The sequence below is a fragment of the Mustela nigripes genome, chromosome 5, assembly GCF_022355385.1.
Source record: "Mustela nigripes isolate SB6536 chromosome 5, MUSNIG.SB6536, whole genome shotgun sequence".
NCBI lineage: Eukaryota > Metazoa > Chordata > Mammalia > Carnivora > Mustelidae > Mustela > Mustela nigripes.
In genome coordinates this window covers 42,321,418-42,342,871 of record NC_081561.1, presented here as the reverse complement: position 1 = coordinate 42,342,871, position 21,454 = coordinate 42,321,418, and the positions used below count along the sequence as shown (strand labels likewise).

Here is a 21,454-nt window from a genome sequence, read left to right as displayed (position 1 = left end):
TGTGTTTCACCTTGTTTCTCAGAACCCTAATCAAATAAAGCTTCTTTTATATGTGGCTTCTGAAACAAGGCGCTAAAAGCCCTAACCTGTTGTACTATAAAGGTAAACTCATTAAAGCCATGTACAGGCTGACATAAGGCTTGGCCTTTATTTAGCTAATCTGGAGATGAATACAGAGAGCCATCTGGAGCTTTGTATAAATCCATAAGCAAAATACTTCTCTATAATTTAATTATTTCCAATTTCATTTTTAACTCACCATTTTCATTGCTAACTTCATATGTCTCAGACTGAATGTTTTCTTGTGTTTTCAGGGATTATTACAAATTGATTTTTTTTTTTTTTTAATTCAGATACAGACAGTGGAAGAAAGAAAAACGTCTTACGTTGCTAGGGAAACCTGATGCTGAAGGTTTAGTGACAACCTCAGATGGTATAGTACAGCAAAGGCTGTCAGGATAAAAGAACAGAAAGAGAGCCTGCTGATGCGAAGAATGAATTTAAAATGTTACTTATTGATTCTACGATGAGCTTTATAAAAGAAGTAATGCAGACTCTGTCTTTTTCTAAAGAAGAATTATGGAACTATAATAAAGAAGGCCTCAAGGAATTTATATCATTGAAAGGCAGAATAAATGAAATCTCACCTCCATCTGTGAGTTTTTACAGAACAGGAATTACTGGATACTCTAGATTTTTGTCAGATTTATTAGTATATCCAGATCCTGCAGTTCCAGGGGAATATTTGCCTTACTTTTATCTTTATATTTTGAAATTACTGAATTAAATATAAATCATTGTATGATATTTGATCCAGTAGTTAATATGTGAAAAATATATTTCAATAATATTCTAATGAAACAAACTAAGACCATTTTAAAATAGTAAAACTACACTACAGACAAATCATTCATTTTTATTTGCAGCAATAATTAAAAGTATATGTTTTAGTTTTATATAATTTGTATTGTTTATTATATATAGCTTATATACTATTTTCATATTTTAATAAATTAAAATGCTATTAAAATTTTGCAATACAAAAAGAGGAAATGTTTGGTGTTGACTCAAAGAAACCAGTTACTCATAACTATATGGAGGTCTCCCTAAACACTGAGACATTTACAGATATGACATTACAAAGATTACAGGACACATATCCATTGATATCTGGGTAAAAATTTACCTGTTACATCTTGCTTTTCATAAGACTGGTAGAAAATTACTTCAGATTCCTTTGATAAAGAGGTAAGTCTTAGGCTCATTTATTTTCCATCTTCCCTTTTCTTTCTCTCCTTCCTTTCTTCTTACCTTTATTTCTTCCTCCCTTCCTTTTAAGTGATTAGGGAATTCTCTGATACTGTGATATTTGGTTAAAGGGAAAGGGAAATATGAGAGTAAATCAACTTCACAGACATTTGTGGAGGATAGGTGGAAGGTAGAAGGAACAGTAAGTATAAATTCCCTAGAGTGGACTACAGAAGAGTAGAGTAGAAAATTGGAAGAGAACCAAGAGAGGTTAATGAGGCAAATGATGAGTCAGATCATGTATGTCTCCATTGGTCATTTTATGGACTTTAGCTTTTACTCTGCATGTGATGGAAACCTTCAGGAAATTTTGAAGAGAAGAAAGACATGACTTGAGAAATCTGAAGAGAAGAAAGACTTGACTTACATGTTAAGGAATCATTCTAATTATTATAGGGTGACTGCAGTGAGGGTGGGGGTGGGAAGAAGTGAAGTCAGATAGGAGGTTATTCTATTAATTTAGGCACAGCTATCTGATCAAGATGATAGCAGATGAAAAAAAAAGAAAAAATCAGATTCTGGATGTAAGCTTAATATAGAATTGACAGAAGTGCTGATGGATTTATTATGGGCCACAAGAGAAATACACCCCAAATCTAACCACTTTGTGTCATTTCTACTGCTATCACCCTTGTCAGAACCATCACCATTGATCACAAGTTTTAATGTGAAATGCCTCTTACCTATGTTTCTCCTCTTGCCTATCACTCCTGCCCCATCTATATTTTCAGCAGAGTAGCCAGAGTGATTCTTTTGCATCTTAAAACATAAAATGTCAAATATTTAATTGAATCCCACATTGTTTCCCATCTCATGGCCTAGAGTAAAAGACCATGGTTGCTACAATGGCCCTAAAAAGACTTTCAGAATCTGTCCTTCTTTTACGCCTTTGGTTTTCTTTACTTGCTGATTCATTTTCAGACACACTGGTTTCCTTGTTATTTCTCAAAGATGTCAAGCATATTATCTTCTTAAGTCCCTTTTCATGCTGACCCTTTCTCACATCACTTTTTTTTTGCAGTTATATTAATTTCCTCATGTGAATTTTCTTACCACCAGGTATTTGAGTTAACACTCACCTTCCCAGTTAGATCTAACCCTTCCCATTTAGTATTACAACTCAATCTCCTCTTGCCAGTCTGCCTCACCCTGCTCCATTTTTCTTTTTTTTTCCCCCAGTACTTGTCATATTTCATGATACTATATTATCTGCTTATTAGTATGCATATGGTTTATTGTTGATTGTCTACAACCTCCTTCTATATTGTACTCATTAAGAGAATAGAAATGTTTTTATTCTTCACTATCGTACAATTCCATAGCACAATGGGTTGCAGATAGTGCTCAATTACTACTGAGTAAGTAAATGAAAGAACTATAGCTTCACATTTTATGACGTGAAATAATGGCAAAATGGAGTTTTTTATTGGTGAGGCAAGAATCTGGGGAAAAAAAAAGCTGTTTGTGGTGGGATAGGGAAGGGGATCAAACATTAATTCCTGGCATATTATCTTTGGGAGGACTGTTAAACATGCAAGTGAAGAAGCCGTAGGAACAGTTAAGTATCTATGTTTGGAGGTCAGAGAAGGGACCCAAGCTATAGTCATTACCAAGCAGATGGCACATAAAACTATGGAACTAGATAAGATTTTCATTTATAGGTCACCAACAATTTTGAGATGTTGGAAATGGAGAGGAATCAGCAAATTAAAACGCAAAGGTACCATAACTAAAACAGGAGTAAAAACAAGAGAGTGACATCCAGAAGGCAGGTGAAGAAACATTTTAAGAGGAAGTGAGAATCTGTTACATATTCTGCAGACAGGTACTAAGGACCCTGGACTACAGACCCCCTCAATTATTCTAACTTTCATACACAGCTAAGGAAATGGGAGACAATCACATCCTGACACAGTAGTCCAAGGAAACACAATCCAGTGGGTGAGCTCAGGGCTTCTCTGTTTCTGGCATCAAGTGTGGCTCTCTACTTCATGCCCCCATGCCTATGTGATAAAGAAGACATCTCTCAAAATTCTTGATGAGAGTAAGACCACAGGCCTTTTCTACTCCCCATCCCTAAACTTAGAATGGAAGCTATTTCCTTCCCTACCTCTCAGCCTGAAAGCAAGTGGAAAGGGAAGATATTCTTCCTCAACTATGCGTCTCCAAATGCTGCCCTATTTACAGACTGAGTTTTTGAATTCAAAAACCAAAACCATAGGGCGCCTGGGTGGCTCAGTGGGTTGAAGCCTCTGCCTTCGGCTCAGGTCGTGATCCCAGGGTCCTGGGATCGAGCCCCACGTCGGGCTCTCTGCTTGGCGGGGAGCCTGCTTCCCTTCCTCTCTCTCTGCCTGCCTCTCTGCCTGCTTGTGATCTCTGTCTATCAAATGAATAAATAAAATCTTTAAAAAAAAAAAACAAACCAAAACCAAAAAAACAAAACAAAACAAAACAAAACAAAACAGAAAACTAATTAAACAAAGCAAAACAAAAAGAGAGAGAGAGAGAAGAAAAAAGAGAAAAAAAGGGAAAAAATGCCATGTAATACTTAACTTCCCTTGTGATTGCTCTCCTCTATATTTTGTTAGAAAGATTAGGAAAAGAAAAAGTTAAAGTATTAAATTTTGTTAATATAATTATCTGGGAAAATTAGACTATATTGCCATAGTCACGTGGTCCACAATCGGTCATTTGGAAGGCAGACCCAAAATCTAATTATTCATCCCAATATTTCCCTCCTTCTTGACAATTCAGAGTAGCCACTCACACACCTGGAAAATCTCTTATTCATAGGGAATTGTGTTATCTCATGGCTGCCCCAGTAAATAATAATCAGATCATCAGTTTCCTTCCCAGGGCATATTTTATAAAGGCCTATGAAGGAGAATAGTTAAGAACCTGGACTCTGGGGTTGTGACCTAGAGTAAAACCTAGCTCTACCAATTACCAGTTTTGTAATAATGCCTTAAGCAAATTAGAGATTTTCATTTCTATAAAATTAATATCAAAATTATACCTATTTGGAGGAATGTTAAGAGAATTAAATGACTTAATACATGTAATACACCCACCCACCCACCCACCCATGAACACACACAAACAAAACAAAGAAAACTCATTTAACATATGACTAGTTATTCAATATATTTTACTTAGTATTGTTCTAAATTCATGTCTAGGGCTTGTATATAACCAAGTCAGATGTTTTTATGGTTCCTTGACAGTATAAAATGAAGATATATCTCTGCTTTATTTTTCTTCTTCATCTATTCTTTGCTTCTGTATTTCTGCAGTTATTTCTTAAACAGAAGCAAAAGCATAGGCCTATACACATGCATGTGCATGCATGTGTGCACTTGTGCACATACACACACATACAATATGGACAAATATTTATAAACAGATACACAGGGAAAATTCAGAAATGTGACTCCACCCATAACAAAGTTAGCCTTTTACAACATTAGAGGATATCACTTAGGGATCTCAAACTTAGTTGATCCAAAACTCATCATTTCAAGATGTACCACTTCCTAAACATTCAAGCAATTTTCTTTAAAATAAAGGATACTTTTGGTCTCAAAAATAATTCATGTCCCCAAAAGAAATAAAAATAAGTGTAAAAAACAATGTTAGGAACTAAAACAATAATGCCCCCCCATTTAAAGTTCTTGAAAACATTTAAATCATATATAGTTCAATTCTCAGCTACAGAATAGCACTGCCAAGAGTTATGTTTGATTGCTCTTGAAACTATTCACTGCAACCTTCCTCCTAGCGATTTTAATTTGTTCCATACCTGGAGACATCCCCCTTTGACTCAAGTTATCCCTTGAGTTACTTAACTTTGTCCCCTCTTTCTTAAAACTTGTAAGACTAGTGACCCATTTTCTTACTACCTGCTAACTTTTTAATCTCTTTCAATTTTCCTATATTTCCACAATGCTACAACTTTCTTTATAATGACCAGTAACTGCCTTATGATCATTTCAAAAGTCTTCATGATTCTTTCTTTAGAATTTAGGATTAAATTTCAGTTCTACATTTCACTACTTATATGACTGTGGTCAACTTATTAAAATCTTGAGAATCTCAGATTTTTACTACTCAGATCTGTTATCAAGAGAACATTCTAAAACATATCTGAAAATACCTTCTACAATAAAATGCCAATAAATGTGATTTCCCTATCTGGCCTTTTCCATTCTATCCTCCCTCATCCTTTTAAATCTTTAGACCTTGACCCTACTTCTTGAGAATCTGTTTCCTTGACTTCTATGACACCACAGGCTTCTGTTCCCTCTTCTTCTTCCACTGCTGCAGCCCTGTTTTCCTGGTTCTGAAGTGAAGTAGATTCATATTTAATGGCATTATATGACTTAACCATCAGTTCTTCCCCATATCCCTCCCGCTATTACATGACAATGAAAATCCAATTTTTTAGTTTCAATTCTTCCTTTTGCTATTTGCACAAAGACTTCATCAAGACTCTTTAAGCCCCTTTCTTGGCATGATTCCAGGCATAAACATGACCAAGTAGGTCATTATTTGAGCAAATCAAAATATTGCAGTTTAAAAAAAAAAACTGATTATTTTCCTAATACCCTAATAATGAATCAATTTCACTTTATGAGACTAGCTTTAATAGGTCACTTTTCACTTCAAAAACTTTCACTGGCTTGTTCAACCTAATACTAGTGTGGTATTACTTAATCACCTGCTTAATACCTTTTATTCTGGTAAATAATATATAGATGATAACATGTTTATAGATCAAGAAATTCTAATGAAGTGGGTATTTTTCCCTCCATTTCTGAAATGAATGTCGGTAAGAGTAAACAGACTCTGTAAAACCGCAAGACTTTTGATTCGTACTTTGGAAAGTTTCAAACCTGCTCAACCTACCCTATTTATCACTTTTAAACTAAGATGGGGATCTACTTCCAGGGCCCCTAAAATGGTGTTACCTTGCATTTGTTCTTGAGTCTTGTTTCAATTTTATTTTCTACCTGTCCTCAAATACTATATTACTCTTTTTTTAAATTAAATTAATTTATTTTTTAAATAAACATATAATGTATTTTTATCCCCAGGGGTACAGGTCTGTGAATTGCCGGGTTTACACATTTCACAGCACTCATCATAGCACATACACTCCCCAATGTCCATAATCCCACCACCCTCTCCCCTCCCCCCTCCCCCCCAGCAACCCTCAGTCTGTTTTTTGAGATTGAGTCTTTTATGGTTTGTCTCCCTCCCAATCCCACCTTCTTTCATTTTTTTCTTTTCCTACCCCCCAACCTCCCCACATTGCATCTCCACTTCCTCTTGAGTAAAACTGCTCTATGTATATGACATTCTGGGAAAGAAAAACAAGAACACAAAATAGAGGTTGAAAACAAATGAGCATGGGAAAACTTCTGCAGTGTTAGAAATATTCCATATCTAGACCATGATAGTAAGTTTTGAAACAGTACGCTAAAAAGGATGAGTTTTACTGCATGTAAATTATACCTTGATAAATAGCAATTAAAAAAAAAAACTGCTTAAAACAACATTTCATTAGTCAGGGTCCTCCAAAGAAACAAACTCAGTAATTTGAAAAAGAGAGAAACAGAGTGTGTGCATGTGGGAGAGTGCATGTAGGCCCACCAACATATGTTTTTATATGTATATATTGTCTGTTAAAGATATATAGTTCATATACATTTGTGTGTGTCTATGTATGCATGTATGTATGTGTGTGTGCGCTCATATGTATGCACACATGTGCATGCGCATGCACACACACACACACACACATTTTCTGCAGGGTCAATTAGCACACTGGAAACCCAGGGAGCTGAGGTTATGCTTCCATCTGAATCCAAAGGCCTGAAAATTAGGAGAATTAATGGTGTAGGGTACGGTCGGAAGACTGGCAGGCTAGAGATCCAGAAAGAGCCAAAATTTCAGTCTGTGTCTAAAGCCAATGTCAGACAGGAGGAATTCTCTCTTGCTCAGGGGAGGGTGAGCCTTTTTATTCTATTCAGGTCACAAACTAGTTGGATTAGCCCCACCCACATTAAGGAGGACAATCTGCTTTACTTAGTCTACCAGTTTAAATGTTAACCTCATCCAAAACATTCAGAATAATGTCTAAGTATCTGGGACTTGTGGCACAATCAAGTTGATACATAAAATACCATAACCATTCATATTTATAACCCTTAATATTAAACATCTTAGCCCTTAATATTAGTGCAACTGCACTTGTCAGACTTAGCTTTTTATCATACTGAAACTAGCTACATTTATTTCAGTCCATCTGATATCTTTATTTCTCCTGTAGTTACCTTGCTTATTGGGACATGTTTCTACTCTCTCATTCTTAATTTTCATTACCTGGAAAGCCACCTTCCTTAGTACTGAGTGAAATTCTAAATTTTTAAGATTTAGTTTCAGAATTGCTAACTTTAACATGTGAAAATAAAATAAATTACTTATCTGTATATTAATAATTGTGGCATTTGTGAGGAATATTCTAATAAAAATCATGATTTCTTGAAGGACCATACTCATTAATAGAAAAAGTTTGAAAAATTTGGTGTATTTTTAAATTTTTTAAATAACTAAATGGTCAGGGAAAAGAGAGAGAAGACAAATAAAATAATTTTGCATGTATGATTTCAGTCATGTTTGAGGTTAGTATTTTCCCAAGATAAATCTCTTTATCCTCATAACAAAATTACATAGTATTAAAAATAAAATTTATATGATCAGGTATATAGACTCTAAATAACTGGCCATAGTTCAAAATATAAGTACTGATTAGATGATCATAGCCCATCTTTGTAACATTGGTCATGTTGAATTCTCTTGTTATCAGTAGCAGGAAAGGTTTAAAGTTACATTTAAGATTCACTCAGATATTATTTCCCACATTTTAACACATATTTACTAAAAATCACTGGTTATTACTACCTACATTTGTTGAATTCATTTATATACTATTCAAGTTGTTTTTAGGAGTTATTACTAATACCAATAACACACAAGCCTCTACCTTGTGGTTTAGAGGTAAATATAATTCAGCCAGAAATTAACTGTCTATGAAATAAGTGGGTAATCTTTAGAGAATGCAGTTTTTTAAAAATTAATTTTACATGAGAAACTGGAATCTGTAGTAGTAATTATGCATTTTTTTTCTTTTTTTTTTTGCATTTAGTAGAAAGATTATGATGCTTTGATAACCAGAGTGTCCCTCCATGGAAAGTGAATGCCAGGAAAAAATATATGACAAACATATAACTTATAGCTTCCATGGTACTGAGTAAAGCACCTGTTTTATTTCAAAAAGAGCTATAGAATACTAATAGGAAAATAGCACTTGTGATTTAAGGCTGAAATTAATGATCAATTCATTAGAAAGAAATTGTAAAATAATACACACACTATATACATATTACATACATATGTATTTGTGAGTATATATTACATATACGTATTTATATATATAGAGAGAGAGAGCAATTATTTACACTGGAATTGAGCCAGAGCTGAAGGATTAGCAAACATATTATAATTGAATTAGTTGATAAAGAATTAATAATCCAAATTGTCACACTAATTTTATATTACTACCGTATCTCATTGCAAAATTCCACACCCAAATCACAACATTATATTTCTAAAGAAGTTGATGGTTGATTATATTCATTTCTTACAAAATGTTAAGAATATATTTTTACCATGGTTAGGCAAAGTATATAGTTGTTATCTGTACTTTTGAAAACAGATGATGTCCAATATTTAAAGTGTCTCTTAAGACACACTGAAATAATACCCACTGAAAATAGTATTAATTTAAATATTATTGCATTAATTTATTGCATTATACATAATAAATAAGAATTATGCATTTGGAATACCAAAAATACGTTTTTAACAATTTGCATTATTCTTAATAATCTGTATTAATAATCTGAATATACAAGTGATAAAAATCATAAGCACACATTTCTTTAAATTTGGATTCATCTGTTCTTAAAATATGCAAATTTGGACTAAGCTTTTGAAGTACTTTTTATTTCAAAACCAAATACCAAAATTAAGGTTTTTGCATTCTTTCTTTAAAGATTTTATTTATGTAAGTGAGAGAATGAGAGAGAACATGAGAGGAAAGAAGGTCAGAGGGAGAAGCAGACTCTGTGCTGAGCAGGGAGCCCAATGTGGGGCTTGATCTTTGGACTCCAGGATCATGACCTGAGCTGAAGGCAGTCGCTTAATCAACTGAGCCACCCAGGTGCCCAGGTTTCTACATTTTTTAATCAATTGCTTACTTATGGAAGAGTAAAAAGAGGTTCAGAAAATTTCCTCACAGCATTTAATATAGATACTGGCATAAGAGTACTGTGGACAAATGAATGAAGATTTCAAGTAACATAGTTTGATAAAAATTTTTTTTCTAATAATTGATATTTGAGACATCCTTTTGAAATTTGACTAGGATAAATACATGAAACAATTTCAAGTTTAATTCTTTTGATATTTTTTAGTTAAGATAACTTTAGAAAGATTTTTTAAAATATTTATTTATTTATTTGACAGAGATCACAAAGAGGCAGGGAGAGTGAGAGGGGGGAAGCAGGCTCCCCGCTGAGCAGAGAGCCTGATATGGGGCTGGATCCCAGGACCCTGGGATCATGACCTGAGCCAAAGGCAGAGGCTTTAACTCACTGAGCAACCCAGGTGCCCCTAGAAAGATTTTTTAATTTGGAAAATAATTTCTTTTTTTTTTAAAGATTTTATTGATTTATTTGACAGACAGAGATCGCAAGTAGACAAAGAGGTAGGCAGAGAGGTGGGGGTGGGGGGAAGAAGGCTCATTGATGAGCAGAGCTTGACCCCAGGACCCTGAGATCATGACCTGAGCCAAAGGTAGAAGCTTTAACCCACTGAGCCACCCAGGAGCCCCAGGAAAATAATTTCTTTCTGTAAGGATATTTGTTTTCTATAGCTCTCTATCTACTTATTCATAAGTGTTACAGTTAGTAGCCATAAGTTAATGATTAAATTTCAATAAACAAAAATTTTATTATTCTTGAAACTGAATAATGAGCAGTTAGTCACTCATTTTTCCAAGTGTAGCAGATTATATATATACATATAGTTGGAATGAAGATGTCAGCTGCCTGTAGGTACCAAATTTCTTCAACTCATTTCTGTTAGAACAGCTTGAACCTTCATGTCCTGGAAAAACAATCACATTCCATAACTTTGTCTGGGATTGTTGGGAGTGGAAGTATGTGTGTTTCCTTATGGCTTTCCCTTGTGATTCCCAGCTCCAGATTTTTACCTCTACTAAATTTTCCATCTTTGTCTTTGATTCCTGTTCAGGTTACATTTTTCAGACTACATTGGTTACCAGTAGATGTTACTTAAATTCCTGACTTTTCAAAATACCATTATAACAAAACTATGGACTAACACATTACTGAAGATTTGAGAAAATGGTGAAAACTAATAGCATAGTTCTATAGAAGGAGCACCTGAAAGCTGAATATTAGCCATTCTTAAACTACATTGTACTGACCATTTTTCACCTTGGCATATTTCTTGCTGACACCTTCCTCTACAGTCCAGATCTGACATACTGTCCATATTTCTTGCTCTGTTCTTCCACCACCTTTTCCCAGTTGCCCATATATGCCAATTTTTTCTTTTATTACTCTGAAAAATAATTATCTTTTACTTCATTTCTTATCTAGCATAAGTTCCTTGGTATATTCTAAATTCATGGAAAAATAGGCCTTTTATTCATTAAAAAAAATCATTTACTCCACAGCATAATTATGACACTTTCCTAGATAATATAAGTGAGTTGTATTTTTCTTAAATAGTATATTTCATCATATAGTTTTTAAATTTTTTTGTACTATCTTTAATTCTTTTTTTTTAAAAGATTATTTATTTATTTATTTGACAGACAGAGATCAGAAGTAGGCAGAGAGAGCGAGGAGGAAGCAGGCTACCCGAGGGGCAGAGAGCCCGATGCAGGGCTCGATCCCAGGACCCTGGGATCATGACCTGAGCCGGAGGCAGAGGCTTTAACCCACTGAGCCACCCAGGTGCTCTCATCATATATTTATATGATAAAATCTTTGTGAGCTTTATTAAATATACTTCACTATGAGTGAAGTCATCTATCTCAATATGTGTTTTGAAGTTTGCATTCAAAGTAATATTTGATCTTATTTAATGCAGATTCTTGAAAGTTCAGTGATTGCTTAACTGAATATATCATACGCTTTCTCATTCAGATAATGGAGAATAAGAGGAAAGTTAATAAAATGAACTTGATTGAAATGATAATTTAAAATACACTATATGGCATTCTATAGACTATACTAAGATTAGATACACAAAATAACTAAAATACTCTGTATTCAAATAAGAAATTGTGAATTCCTACAAAAATGGTAAAAACAAGTAAATTGAACACTGTATCCTTCCATAAAAGAAAAAAAAGATCTTATGTTTTTTAAAAAAATAGTTGAATAGCATGAAGTTTTATTGGGTCACATTATGCTATAAAGTATAATCACAGACATCACGTTATTCACAATCATCAACAATTAACGGTTCATATATGGCTTCACAGGTGAATCTACCAAACATTTAAAGAAAATTTAATGCTCTTCCAAAAAAGTAAAGAAGAAGGAGTATTTTGAAACTTATTTTATGAGGCCAGCATTACTGTGGCACCAAAGATAAAGACATTACAAGATAAGAAAACTGTAAGCCAATGTCACTGATGAACATAAATGCAAAAGTTGAACTGAATATTAGCAAACAGAATTAAAAAGCACACTGAGAAGATATACAGCACCACTGAATGGAACTTATTCTTGTGATGCAAAAATGTTTTAACGTATACATTAAATAAACAGGATATACCATAATAACAGAATCAAGGATAAAAGCCATATGACCATCTCAATAAATGCAGGAAAAAACAACAATCCAACAACTGTTTATGATAAAAAATGTCAACAAATGCGGTATAGAAAAAATGTATACCAACATAAAAAGGACTGTATATGACAAGCCCACAGTTAATATCATATTCAATAGTGAAAAGCTGACATCTTTCCCACTAAGCTCAAAAGCAAGATAAAGATGCCCATTCTCGACCACACCGTCTGTGGGGTGATTCGTGGTGGACGTTTTGAGGGCAGCTGACCTGCAGCCTGTGCGTCCCAGACCGCCTCCCGTGGAAGCCTGAGCCGGCCGTGTAGCTTTCTCCCTTAGTCTCATAACCATGTCCACCAACAAGAATGCTAATTCACCAGCTGCCCGCCTTAACAGATTCAAGAACAAGGGGAAAGACAGTACAGAAATGAGGCGGTGTCGAATAGAAGTTAATGTGGAGCTTAGGAAAGCGAAGAAGGATGACCAGATGCTGAAAAGGAGAAACGTAGGCTCTTTCCCGATGATGCTATCTCTCCACTGCAGGAAAACCGCAACAACCAGGGCACTGTAAATAGGTTGGTTGATGACATTGTCAAGGGCATACATAGCAACAATCTGGAAAGCCAGCTCCAGGCTACTCACGCTGCTAGGAAACTGCTTTCTTGGGAAAAGCAGCCCCCCATAGACAACATAATTCGGGCTGATTTGATTCCAAAATTTGTGTCCTTCTTGGGCAGAACTGATTGTAGTCCCATTCAGTTTGAATCCGCTTGGGCTCTCACCAACATTGCTTCCGGGACCTCAGAACAGACCAAGGCTGTGGTCGATGGAGGCGCGATCCCAGCGTTCATTTCCCTGTTGGCATCTTCCCACGCCCACATCAGCGAACAGGCTGTGTGGGCTCTAGGAAACATTGCAGGGGACGGTTCCGTTTTTCGAGACTTGGTTATCAAGTATGGTGCAGTTGATTTGCTTCTGGCTCTCCTCGCAGTTCCTGATATGTCATCGTTAGCATGTGGCTACTTACGTAACCTTACTTGGACACTTTCAAACCTTTGTCGCAACCAGAACCCCGCACGCCCTCTAGATGCCGTCGGTCAGATTTTTCCTACCTTAGTTCGTCTCTTGCATCACAATGATCCAGAGGTCTTGGCAGATGCCTGCTGGGCCATCTCCTACCTGACGGATGGTCCAAACGAACGGATTGAAATGGTGGTGAAAACAAGAGTTGTGCCCCAGCTTGTAAAGCTTCTAGGAGCTACTGAATTGCCTATTGTGACTCCTGCGCTAAGAGCCATAGGGAATATTGTCACTGGGACAGATGAACAGACTCAGGTTGTAATAGACGCAGAAGCGCTTGCTGTCTTTCCCAGCCTGCTAATGAACCCCAAAACTAATATTTAGAAGGAAGCCACATGGACAATGTCAAACATCACAGCTGGCTGCCAGGACCAGATACAGCAAGTTGTGAATCACGGATTAGTCCTATTCCTCATTGGTGTTCTCTCTAAGGCAGACTTTAAGATACAAAAGGAAGCTGTCTGGGCTGTGACCAACTATACAAGTGGGGGGACAGTTGAACAGATTGTATACCTCGTCCATTGTGGCATAATAGAACCATTGATGAACCTCTTAACTGTGAAGGATACCAAAATTATTCTGGTCATTCTGGATGCCATTTCCAACATCTTTCATGCTGCTGAGAAACTAGGTGAAACCGAGAAACTTAGTATAATGATTGAAGAATGTGGAGGTTTGCACAAAATCGAGGCTCTACAAAACCATGAAAATGAGTCTGTGTACAAAGCTTCATTGAACTTGATTAAGAAGTATTTCTCTGTAGAGGAAGAGGAAGAGGAAGATCAGAATGTTGTGCCAGAAACTACCTCTGAAGGCTATACGTTCCAGGTTCAGGATGGCACTGCTGGGACCTTTAACTTTTAGCTTGTACAACCGATGCAGAGAGTTGTTTGTTGTGATGCAGAAAGTTGTTTGTGGTATGCTTTGTTTGGTAGAAGTTTGTCTTACTGTTTCTCTACTAAGTACTCTTTTTAAATGTGTTTTGTTATTGTAGCACTTTTTATAACAAAACTCTACTTGACCAGTTCCAATCTATAAAAACTGTATGAAGCTCCTTCTCCCAGTGGGTTTCTTATTTCTATGTGGACTCTCCTATCTTGCAGTGTCCTGTAAATAAAGATTAAATTCCACCCTTTAAAAAAAAAAAAAAGATGCCCATTCTCATCATTTCTATTCCACATAGTACTGGAAATAGTAGCCAGAGGAATTAGGTAAGAAAAATAAGTGGTATCCAAATCAAAAAGGAAGAGATTAAATTGTCTCTGCAGACAATATGATCTTACATACAGAAAATTCTCAAGACTCCACCAAAAAGTTATTAAAACTAATAAAACAATTCTGTAAAAGAACAAAGCTGGAGACATCACACTTCCTAATTTCAAACTACATTACAGAAATTGGGTAAACAAAACAGTATTATATTGGCAGAAAGGGATATATAGACCAGTGTAATAGAACAGAGAGCCCAGAAATAAACTCTCACATATACAGTCACTAATCTTTAAAAAATGTGCCAAGAATACACAATGGGAAAAGGACAGTCTCTTCAATAAATGGTACTGGATAAACTGAATATTCATATGCAAAAGAGTGAAACTGGACCATTATCATAAATCATATACAAAAACCAACTCAAAATTGATTAAAGACTTAAGTGTAAGACCTGCAATCATAAAATTTCTAGACAAAAACTGAGAAAAAATTTATTGCTATTGGTCATAACAATGAGTTTTTGAATAGGACATTAAAAGCATAGGCAACAAAAACAAAAACAGAAAACTGACACTACATCAACCAGAAAGCTTCTTTTTTTTTTAAGATTTTATTTATTTATTTGACAGAGACAGCACATGCATGGGGAGCAGCAGTCAGAGGAAGAGGGAGAAGCAGATTCCCACTGAGCAGTGAGCCAGACGTAGGGCTTTATCCCAGGATCCTGGGATCATGACACTCCAGCTGAAGGCAGACACTTGACCACTGAGCCATCCAGATGCCCCTAGAAAGCTTCTGTACATCAAAGAAAGCAACCAACAAAAAGGCAATCTATGGAATGGGAGAAAATATTTGAAACCATGTATCTGATAAGGGATTAATACACAATATATATAAAGAACTCATATAACTTAGAAGTGAACAAACAAAGCAACTCAATTAAAAAAAATGGATAAGGATCTAAATAGACATTTTGTTTTTGTTTTTGTTTTTTGTTTAACAAAAACAAAAGGAACAGATATATATGTAAAGAAAACAAAACAGATAAGTGTGTAAAAAAGCAAACACTAAACAAAATATGTAAATGTGTTCAACAGCACTAATAATCATAGAAATTCAAGTCAAAACCACAATGAGATAGCGCTTCACTCCTGATAGGTGGCTATAAGAAATAACAGATGCTGTTGAAGAAGACAACCATTTTGTATACTGTCACTGGGAATGTAAATTGGTATAGTCACTACTGAAAACATTACGCAGTTTCCTTAAAACAATTAGAAATAGAACTACCATAAGGGCACCTGGATGGCTAAGTCCCTTACGCATTTGACTCTTGATTTCACTCAGGTCATGATCTTGCAGGTTGTAAGATTGAGCCCCTTGCTGGGTTCCATGTTCATTGAGGAGTCTACTTGACATTCTCTCTGTCCTTCACCCTCTGCCCCTCCCTACCACTCTTTCTCTCTCTTTCTCTCTCTCAAATAAGTAAAATACTTTAAAAACTAGAACTACAATATGATTCAGCATTCTTACTTCTGGGTATATAACCAAAGGAAATGAAATCACTATCTTAAAAAGTTATCTGCACTCCCATACTCACTGCAGAATTATTTATCATAGCCAAGATATGGAAACAATTTAGATGCCCATGAAAGGATAATGGATAAAGAAAATGTCATATATATAATGGAATATTTTTCAGCTATAAAAGGAAATCCTGCTGTTTGCAACAACATGGATAAAAATCTGGACATTATGCTAACTGAAATAAACTAGACAGAGAGAGATAATTACTGCATGATCTTACTTATATATGGAATATAAAAAAGTTTGAACTCATAGTAACAGAGAATAGAGCAGTCACTTCCAGGAAATGAGGGTAGGGTAGGGCCAGAGTAAACGGGAAGATATTGGTCAAAGTGTAAACACTTTCACTTTTAAGATGAATGAGTTCGTTGGATCTAATGTACAGCATAGTAAATATAGTTAATGTACTGTATACTTGAAATTTGCTGAAAGTAGATCTTAACTGTTCTTAACATACATTAAAAAAAGAAGATGCATACATGTGAGGTGATGGGTGTGTTAATTAACTTGATTTCAGTCATTTCACATTGGATATATATATTAAATCATCATGTTGCACACCTTTGAAAATATAAATAAATAAATGGTATTTCTCCAATTGTATTTTTACTTATAAATGCTCTGTAAGGAAAATAATTAGGATTGCTTGTCTAATATTTTCATTTGACAGTTTATATATTTTAAATGAGAACTGGTTATAATATATAATTTTATCCCTATTTGAAATCTATGTAGAATGCATAAATCTGGGATTTCTCAGCCATGTAAATACCAAAGCTCCTCGGGAGAACCTTCTTCTCTCAATACTTCCTTCTATCAAAAACAGAAGCAACTTCTATTTCTTGTGTTAATGATTATGGAACTTATATTTTCCCATTGTGGCAAGAAGGCATACCTTACATAGCTCATTGTTCTTTTTTTTTTTTTTTTAAGATTTTATTTATTTATTTATTTGTTTGTTTGTTTGTTTATTTATTTGGGAGCGAGAGCACAGAAGGAGAATGAGAAGGAGAAGGAGGACTCCCTACCAAGCAGAGAGTTGGTTGCAGGGCTCAATTCCAGGACCTTGAGATCATGCCTGAACTGAAGGCAGAAGCTTAAGGGACTGAGGCACCTACGTACCTTACAGCCCATTGTACTTAATCTGCTTCATAACATAACATAACTTCATACATATTCTTTCCCAAGAAGAATACACTAACATAAACAAAACAAAACAGTTAAAAATGATCAGCCAGATAATAATCCAGGAAAATCATTAAGCTTTTTTAGTTCCTCAAGTTTATCTGTGAACCCTGCTTTCATTTCCTTTTGTGAGTGATTTCAATCTTCCCAAGGCAATTCTAGTGTCACCCTACCTTTTAGGTCATTCCTTAATATCCAGTTCCTTACTGAGCTACATGTATTCACAGAAATTCTCCATACTCTAAATCTGTCCTTTCCTTTCTGCATTAAAATTTATAAGATAAGAGTTAGATTATCTATCAATGCATACAACTAATTCAATCTAGAAAATCAATTATTTTAAAATAATGTAATATAGAGCCAATTTTGTGATCATAGTTTAATATTTCAAGGAGGATTTTTGAACGTTTATTAAAAAGTACTGTACACAAGGTACAAAGGGGATCTTTATAATTGGCCTTCTTAGCACATTTTAACTTAAATTAAATATGCAACAAATTGCCAAAATCTAGCAAGATAACAATTTTGAGAGATTTAACAGGGGCAACAGAAGAACACTAAGTTCTTTTACTATTCCCATTTATATTGTATTTAGTTTTTACCTGACCAAGAAAAGATCTGTTAAAATTTATTTTTAATTTATTTTGATGATTTCTTTAGTATATTCTGAATACTTTCTTCCCTTTAATAGATATCCAACCTGATTTTGATATATGTTTAAATTTGTTTAAGTACCACAACACAAGCTACGTAAGTTATAAACATTTGAACAAAGTTTTTCCATTACAATTTAATTCAAGGAAGTCCTCAGAAAAGAGCCAGTTAAACATACATTTACAGGCTATTAGCCTTTATAAATGCCTAATTTTAGTTTTTATCAGATCTTTCTACTCTTGTCATAGATGCAAAACTTGAACTATGATTATCACTGTCGTGCAGATAAAATGTATATTTATTTTTCCATTCTTCAGTGATATATGAGATAAATCATTAGAACTAAAGAGATACCTGTTAGATACTAAAGTAAACCACTGATGTCAGCTGCCAAGTCATCTCATTTAACTCAAAAGGAGAAAACTTTGGCTTTTGACTCTGTATTTTTGTTTCTTTAGCTAATGACAACTGAATCTCGACTGCCTGGGTGTGCGAAGATGATGGATACTATTCCACGGCTTGTATTCTTTTTTGTAAAATGCTGAAATTTGCTTACCCATTATCACTCAGACTATGAGTTATGGATGTACAGTTTTTTCCTTCTCTGGGATTAAAGTCTCTCTCAAAGCACAAATTAATGTACTTTTTGTCTATTGTGTGAGTAGGGTCTAATATATATGGTAATTTGGCTCATACTAGTTGATAGAATTCATTTTACGTGAAGATAATAAGCATGAATTTCAAAATTAAATTTCTCAATTGGATACTTGTTGGACAAATGCATTGATTTAAATTTATTCCCATCACTTACAGATACTTTATTCCAAGGCTAGCATAATTTACACAGCATACTTCCAGTATTCTTTGGTGTACATTGACATCTAGAGAGGGTTTTTTTTTTTTTTTTTAATTTTCCCGCATAAACTGCATATATGTAGTCAACTGTCAAGATCCTTCTCTTTTTAGATCAACTTTTTTTGGGGGGGTTTCATTTTTTGTCAGACATTATTTAGTTTGTAATCATTCTTGGAAATTTTCTCATCTTATTTTAGACAATGAAGACTCTTGAACTCTTACTTTTTCTCCATAAAGTTCAGATCTTGACTAATTTCAGATATTGTTCCTATTGATACTTCTTTCAACATGTTTTACATACTTACATACCCAAACACACTCATAGGTTCACTTTTCCCCCTTCTTTAGGTAATCACATTAAAGTCCTCAACAAAATTACATTTCCTTAATCATTATAAATTGTGCTAAAGCTTTATGTGTTGTATCAAAGAAAAAAATTGCACCAGACAAATTTCAACTGGTTAGGAAAACTCTACTAAGACTGCAGCAATATTTTTATATTTATATCTCTTTATATTTATATATTTATAACATAAATTGCATATATTATATATGTTTATAATATAAACTTATATATATTTATATATTTATATCTCTTTTGAGAGACCAGAACACCATCTAAACTCAAATTTGCTGAAACAAAAAGCAAGGATGTTTTAAGAGCTCGTAGCTAGGGTTAAAGTACTGGAGAATGTTATGGAGGAGGTTAGTCAATGGACTATGTGGTACACATTGAGTTATTACTAAGTCTGCAAATGTTTTCTCTGATGGAGCCGTCTGTGTTTGCTAGTTGGTGCCCATCAGAAACTAGGCTACTCCCCTCCCATTCTGACTGGGATGGGGGGACACAATCTTTCTTGATAACTACATTTCAAAGGAATGGCGTTTAGGTCCTTGAGAAACACATTCCTGAGTCAAAAATCCCACAAGAGGGTTTATGAAGATTTACATCTAAAAGGGGCAGAGAAAGAATTTAAAATGACAAGTTTTCTAAAGAAAATGTTCTAAAAAAACAGAGGTCAGGTCCTAGAGTCAGAAAGAAACCCATCTAAAGTTTAGTCAAGCTGAGGGAAATGTTAATACACTAACTAGAATATTTAATATTTATTAATATTTATTTTATTCTTTTGAGCACCTGTCTCTTAGGCATAGAATTTTCAACTATGTCAGGTTACCACTTTGCCTTAACAAAAACAATGTAAATTTCACAAAGCAGGCTTTTGTTCTACGTTCTAAACAACCAGAAGATGTCTGACATATGATTAATGTTCAATAAATGTCAGCTGATACTAGTCTTTACAATTCTTCAAGAGATAACATAGCTATTCAAAATAATTTTTGCCACTACATTATTATTATGACATATGACCTTCATACTAAATATTCAAACAAGTTTTGTATTCAAAGAGAGAAGAGTAACAGGAAAAAGACTACAAAGTGGAATATGTTGCAGAATCAGTGAATAACATTTAATGCCAATAGTTTATTAAGACCCTATACTTATATTTTTTATCCTCTCCATTTTAATTCTTCATTTTCTTACCTATCCTCCATCAATAGTCATGTTGTTTAAAATAACAACTCTGATCATACCACGCCTCTGATTAAAAGTACCTCTCTCTTTCTCTCATACTACTTCACATTTACTAACTCTAATATTCCTCAAAATAACCCTATGAAGTAGTCCTATTACTGTCCCCATATTTATAGGTATAAAATTTGAAGTACAGAAAAGTTAAGTAACTTCTCCTAAGCCACACAGCTACTAAGTGTTAAGAGCTAGATTCTATGAACAAAGTCTGGTTTCAGTCTGTGATCTTAACTGCCACCTCAAGTGAATCTAACAACTTCATCTTGGCCTACAAGGCTCTTCATGATCTAGACCCTGCCTACATTTTCATCATCTTTTGGTTCTCCTCCCTGTCTAATATGATTTAGCACCACCATATGCCTTACTGTTCTCAAACACACTGTCCATTCCTGTCTTAGACCCTTAATTTAATCTAACCCTTACCCCTGCAAGCATCTTTCTCTCCCCTAACACTGTATGAGAACTGAACCTTTATCCTTTGGACCTCAGCCTAAAGATCGCTTCCCTAATACTTATCCAAATATTTCCTTACCTTCCTCTCCTCTCTACTGCTCCATCTTCTTGAATTTTTTCCCTACATCCTTTCTGATCACAACTTTTAATTAATATTTGCTTCTTTGTGTATTTATTCTCTGATTCTTCTCTAGACTTTAAGCTCAATAAAGACAAGGAACATATCACCAATGTGTATCTGGTTTTTAGCATATGACTTCAATAAATGCATAAATAAATGAAATACAGTTATGAGTTCAATAAAATTTATAAAACTTATGTAACTAAATACAAAAATAAAAAATGCATATAAACACAAAGAACAGCAATGATGAGTTTTGTTTTGTTTTCTGTCAGGCTACAACAAGCTGAACGTAAAGCTGAGGTTGCAAATAACAATATTTTTTTACTCTACTACGGTATTAGTTAGACCTAGTCTAGTTCAAATTCTACCACCAAAAAAGAAGGAGTGAATGAAGTAAATTCTGTATCCTTCACAACCTAGTCTCCTAGTTTCTAGTGTGTTTAAGTGGATTA

General features: G+C 34.6%; 1 pseudogene; it reads left to right on the top strand.

Moving 5' to 3' along the window:
• Positions 1-12,563: 12,563 nt before the first annotated feature.
• On the top strand, positions 12,564-14,206 carry LOC132017229 (importin subunit alpha-1-like; annotated as a pseudogene).
• The last annotated feature ends 7,248 nt before the right edge of the window (positions 14,207-21,454 follow it).